The sequence below is a fragment of the Cornus florida genome, unplaced genomic scaffold (genome assembly GCF_030987335.1).
Source record: "Cornus florida cultivar Cherokee Brave unplaced genomic scaffold, ASM3098733v1 CherokeeBrave_3.0.0_Hap2_Chr06, whole genome shotgun sequence".
Lineage (NCBI taxonomy): Eukaryota > Viridiplantae > Streptophyta > Magnoliopsida > Cornales > Cornaceae > Cornus > Cornus florida.
Genome location: NW_026775576.1, coordinates 36,906,324 through 36,912,912, shown reverse-complemented (window position 1 = coordinate 36,912,912; position 6,589 = coordinate 36,906,324). Strand labels below are relative to the sequence as shown.

The 6,589-nt window shown below is 38.9% G+C and overlaps 1 pseudogene; it reads right to left on the bottom strand.

The window, feature by feature from the left end:
• Positions 1–5,653: 5,653 nt before the first annotated feature.
• On the bottom strand, positions 5,654–5,754 carry LOC132315378 (small nucleolar RNA R71; annotated as a pseudogene).
• Positions 5,755–6,589: the final 835 nt, after the last annotated feature.

The window sequence follows — 6,589 nt, the reverse complement described above, 5'->3', positions numbered from 1 at the left end:
CTGCCTCAACCAACATAGCTTTTTGTACTACCTCCCCGTAGGTCCTCAATTCCAACACTGAAATCCGTGGCCTAATATCAAGGTGTAACCATCCTGAAACTTCCTCGCCCTAAGCTCTTCGGTAGCTACCATCTCTGGTGTATAGCGGGAAAGAAAAGTGAAGCGTGTCTCATACTCAATGACACTCATCCTGCCCTGATAGAGACCTGTGTACTACACTCTCATGTCCTGGCTCATAGCCCTCGGAAAGAAACGATTGAAGAACAATGTCCTGAACTCCTCCCATATCATCACCTCCACATTGTGGATATTAGTGATGGACCTCCACCAGATATCGGCATCCCCCATGAACATAGAAGCTGTCAAGGAGATCCTCAATCGGTCTGTAGGTACTGCCATGCTATCGAGCTTGCGTACCATAAGATCAAGCCATGCCTCCGAAGCAAGCGGATCCATACTCCCTGTAAATTGGTCGATCTTAACCCACTGTAACTTTATGAAGTAGTCTAATGCCTCATTAGCAACTGGTGCCGGTGCTGGTGTTGGTGCTGGTGCCAGTGTCGGAATCTGCATCCCTGCTATGTGCTGGCGAAACATCACCTGAATGGACTCTGACATCCCCAGAGCCACTCCCTGTGCAATTTGCTCCTCATAAGTTGGCGCTCGTGGTGGATTAGGATCCACGCCATGAGGTCAAGCCCTGGGCCTCCCTGGACCCCGTGCGAGCCCGGTGTTCGCAACCTGCTCACCAACCTGCTCATCCACCCCAATGTGACGAGAAGATTCTCCGCGAGTGAAGACCATGGTGTTACACACATATGGGGCAAGGTCAACTACAATGCAAGTCGTTAAGACCTAATGCAACTCACGCCATAAATACACAGGGCAAGTAGTACATAATACAAGTAAGAAATGTATCCAACCTACAGTCATGCTAAATATACAAGCATATACAACATATTAAAATAATTAAGGAACACTCCTAAACATGCTACCACATAAGCATGTAAACATGTTATTAAATCAAAACATGTTATCAAGAAATACATACACATATCAAAGCAAGTCAATAAAAACATGATATGCACCCAAAACCCATCATCCTAAGGTTTTCGAACCTAGAAGCTCTGATACCACCTATGACGGCCCTGGCTTTTAGGCTAGTGCGTCCTAAAATGAATGGAACGTGAATCCAATGATGAATCTAGAATGCGTAAGCAAAAGGTACAACAATGTTTTCTAGAGATGCTACACATTTAGAGAACACCAACGTGGCCCTCAAAGAAGTCATGAAACCTAAAGAAAATGAATGCGGAAACGACGTCTCAAAATAAACAAGAATGAACCTAGGGGAAAAATGGTCATTTCATAGAGAAATAGATGCTACCAAGCATACCATTAGAAAGACAATGAAAAATCAACAAGAATAGACTCAAGAATCGCATGATTCGGAGTCTGGACGATAAAGATATCAAGTTCTGAAGTCGAAGGAAGGGAAACCCTATCCCGGTTCAAACCAAAAACAGACACTACCTTACTAAAACTTGAATATCTTGAGTTATAAGAAGAATCTGAAGCTCTAATTGGTACCATTGGAAAGCTTATTTCAACGTGGTCAATTTAGACTTAAGAACGGACCAATTTGGAGTTAAAACAAAGAAGATATGATAATTTGAAGTCGGAGGTGAAATGCTAAACCAAGACACAAACACACATACACATGAATAGTACCACGAGTGCTCGTGCAAGGGCTTCGAGCGCTCGTAAATTGCCCCGAGAGTTCTGCCCAAAATTGGAGCGCTCGAACGCCCCTTGGAGCGCTCGTTCTGCTGTAGGCTGCACCTGAAATGCCAACTTGAAATGTAATTTTAAGGACTTTTTGGGCCTTTTTGAAAAAAACACAAAGAAGAAACCCCCTCAAAATCATAATTTCTAGCCAACCATGCCAAAAGAAAACTTTATTTTTCATATGAAAACCCCAAATGCCCTTATGCTCAGTTTAGGCAAAAGAAATGTGAAATGAGTCTATTGGAGCCTCAAATCACCAAGGAATGGGTTTTTGCCTGGAAACGACCATGCACGCTTGTGTAATATGTTAAAATAGACGCGCTACAATGGCCTCATAGCATGTCATATGCAAAATATGACCCTTCAATGCATTAAATCACATACCTTCCATAGGCAATAATGAAGTTAAAATTAGCATACATGTCCCATAAGTGGCTTTGGCCCTTGGCCTCATTACAACACATTCTAAGAATAACAAAAGGTACACTTAAGTACACATTACATATTTAAAGGAAAAAATAGCATTTTTCATCAAAATGATACTACATGCTAACACTTGCATGTTTTCAAAAATATAACAAAATACTTCAAGGCATTAAAATAACTTAGGGATGTGATGCATCCCAAAACAAAGTCTTTTTACCTACAAAACAACCCAAACCACTAGGGTGAGTAATCAAGTATCTTGTAGGATGTGGTGCATGCGCATTGATGAGCACTAAAAAGTGCGTATTTAAACCCCTTAAGCTTAGGCATTCTAGGACCTTTATCTATCTTACTTTACCGTTTTAGATTGATTTCATATTATTTCCTTTTTCAGGCACTTATTCCGAAAATAAGCTAACTCAGCCAAATAAGAGCTTAATTGAAGCAATTGTAGGATTAATCAAAGAAAGGAGCAAGTGGAGAAAGATGGAAGCAAATGAAGCCAAATGTGGCAAGCAGCAAAGTTTGATCGATCCAAGTTCAAGGTTCGATCGATCGAACAATGATCGATCTTAGCACTTCAAGATAGATCCAAGCCTTGACCCAAAAGCATAAAGTTCCAAACGTTCGATCGATCCAACACCATCCTTTGATCGATCGAACACTTTTGTCCTTATTCAAATGATTGATCATATCCACAACTGTACCACCCACTAACTACTTTTGTTCTTTTCCCATAAATATCCCCCATAAACATCTTAGATTTGTCTTTTTCCAAAAAGCTCAGTCAATTGGATCAATCCAGCCTAAGTTCGATCGATCTCACTTACTTTCGATCGATCCAAGTTCAAGGTTCGATCGATCGAACTTCCTCCAGTGCAAAAAAGTTAAAATTCCATCTCATTGAAAGTTGTCCTTTATCCAATCATTAGGGAATATTGTGTGCACGACTCCAGCTCATTTTGGGTGTCATTTTGACCTACCTATATAAGGATAAGGATTGCTTTTTCAAGAGGGAGCCAACATTATTTTCATATCATCTTTTGGAGAGGAAGCTTAGAAAAGGAGGAGGCTAGAGACACTATTGGAGACTCTTCATCATCAAGGAGCAGATTTCAACCTTGGAATTAGCCTTTGAGGGTTGGAGTATCATCACCATGAGTGGCTAGACATCCTCTTGGGGCTAGAGTTTGCCCCAAGCATGCTTTCTATATCTTAATCTTGTGCATTATTAAGGGATTAGTGTTGTAATTGATGTTTTGACACTTTGATATATATAGATCTTGTTTATTCAATGATTTTTGTGGTTTAATGCTTCCAATTGGTCATTTCATTCTATCCATATGTTTATGTGTGCTAGAATAGATGTTCATGTGCTTATCTCTAGATTTTGTGTTATTGATGCATGTCTATGTATATTGATGCTATAGATTTGGAGATTGTCAAAACATTGTGCTTAAAAGAATGCTTTTGTGATTCTCTTGATGGTTCATGCTTATATCTTGATGGATTGTGCCTCTTCCCTAGTTTATTTTCATGCTAGTAGTGTAGAAGTAGTGTAGTTGTAGTGTAGTGTTAAATGGGAGGACAATCTATACTTGTTGTTTGATGATCCAAGCTTTTGAATGCAATTAGCATATGTCTCTATCCTTAGGTTGTATTTGGATTGTGAGCTTAGTGAAAGGATTAATGACTTGTTTTGATTTATTGTGCCTTTCACATGTTATTTAGACAATATATGCTTCATTGCTTAGATATATTGTGCCTTTCACATGTTGTTTAGACAATACATGCTTAACTAGTCATCCTTGCTTGTTGAATCAACCAAATGCACGCACACCAATATTGCAACCCACTATTTGCCCTCATTAATCACTTGTCAATGATATAGAAATGCATTGCTTGGTAATGATCTCTAAACCCCAAGATCTCTCTCTCTCTCTCTCTTACTTACTCTTAATTTTACTCTTTTGCTATTACTTAGTTTAATTTAGTTGCTCTTTAATCAACAAACCAACCAATTGTTTGATCACTCGACCTACTAGCCCTAATTGTGATTCCACGATATTGCTCAATCCCTATAATCCTTTAGGACAATCCCTTCTCACTCATACTACATAGTATAGGTGTTAAGCGATTTATAAATTAAACTATGATGCCCACTTGACACTAATTTCCAAACTCAAGGTGTTGTGCATTATTTTGTGCACACCTAGGGTCGTGCCACCATAGTTTTTTGGCGCTGTTGCCGGGGATTTGTTGATTAGATTTGGCAACATCGGATTTGTGGAATTGATTAGGATTAGTACTATTTTAATTGTGTCTTTACTTTATTTTTATTTTTCTTTTTGGTTACTTATTGTGTTGTTCTTACTTGACTAGGTGCATTGTTGGAGAGGAAGCAAGCAAAGGAGCCATTGAGCATTCAATTCAAGCAAGCAAAGAAAGCAAAAAGCTAAAAATTCTAAAATTGCTAAGCCAAGCTTTAAAATTGGGAGTTGAAGTGTTAAAGGACTTTTGTGAGATTTTCTTTACTCAATCCCTTAGTTAAATCATCGGCCCACGTGGAGGCTTATTTTTTATTGTCTTGCATCATTGTGTTAAAGTATGGGAGTATGAATTTAATGTTTGTGGAAGAAGTCTAATTGCATTGTTGTGAAGGCATAGTGTTTGTCATTCTTTGTATTTGTTGTGTTTTGTATTATGCATGCATGGGCGTCGTTCATTGAGACCAACTCTTGTCCCTCTTGATTTGCATCTTGAATCTATCATTAGAAATCCTAGGGGAAGAGGAAGTTCAAATAGAGCCAATCTTTCAATGGATGACCATAATGATAATCATGTTGAGGACATTGGTCACATAGACCAACAAGGTATCCTTCATCCCAATTTACACAATGAGAACATACAAGTACCATTAGGCATGCCTAGGCCATTCATTCACCAACCACCATAACAACAAGGCCAAGTTTCATATGGAATGCCAAGGCCAATGTATGCTCCACAACCTCCCATCAACAATCAAGGAATTCAAAACCAAGGTGTTCATGTTGCACCTCAAGTAACTAATCCACCTCTTGCTTTAAGAGACCATTATGTGCTTAATGAGTATAATGCACCTACATGCATCCAATTGCCTCCATTTAGAGCACATCATTATGAAATTAAGCCACAAACCATTCAAATGCTTCCTAACTATCATGGACTTCCAAGTGAAGAACCTTACAAGCATTTGGATGAGTTTCTTGAAGTATGTTCCACCGTAAAATATACGGAAATGCCGGAAGAGGTTTTAAGACTAAAACTTTTTCCATTCACCTTAAAAGACAAGGCAAAGTATTGGTTTAACAATCTTAGGCCTTTTTCAATCACTTCTTGGGCAGAAATGTAACAAGAGTTCTTGAAGAAGTACTATCCAATTTCTAAGACCAATGCCATGAGGACCACAATTCGAGAATTTTCACATGGGGATGGAGAAACGTTTTATGAGGTATGGGAATGCTTCAATGAATTGCTTAGGAAGTGTCCACATCATGACATGCCCAAATGGCAATTAGTTCAATACTTCTTTGAGAGCTTATTGGACAACTATAAGGGTATGATTAATGCTTCCATGGGTGGCTCATACATTGATAGGCATAAGGATGACGTGTGGCGTCTCTATGAAAGCATGAGTGAAAATTCTTTGCATAGAACATTATCATCCAAGAATGGTATAAATTCATAAGGTAGGAAGAGTGTTGGCTTACATCAAGTCGAACATTCAAATGAAATAGCCGCCGAAATGAAGTCTTTGTCTCAAAGGTTTGATCAATTTTTGATTAACCAAAACTTGGCGAACCAAGTATCTTCCTTCCCTAACCATTCTCATCGTACATCAAATAAAACATGTATGACTTGTTCTAGTGTTCTTTATTCTACTTCTCATTGTCCTCACGGACAAATGGAAAGTGAACCTAATGAACAAGTCAATGCGGCTTTTGTGAACCAAGGGAACAATCCTTATGGTACTCATTATAATCCAAGTTGGAGGAATCATCCGAATTTCTCTTGGAAAAACCAAGGAGAGGGCTTAAACCCTTCCCAAGGCGGTTTTCAAGGGAAGTACATTCCACCTCCACTTCAAAACCAAGGATCCCAAGGTTATAGACCTTATCAATCATAAGGGAATCAATTTGCTAATTCTTATTTTTCCAACCAATCTTATTCCCAAGGAAACACTAGAAGTTCCGCTTTTGAAGAAAAAGTTTTAAATCCTTTAGGGACTCTTGAGGCAAACACTTAATTACTTCATTCTCACTCTCAATCTATTGCTAAGCTAGAAACCCAAGTAGGGCAAATAGCACGCACTCTCAATGCAAGAGAGAAGGGAAAG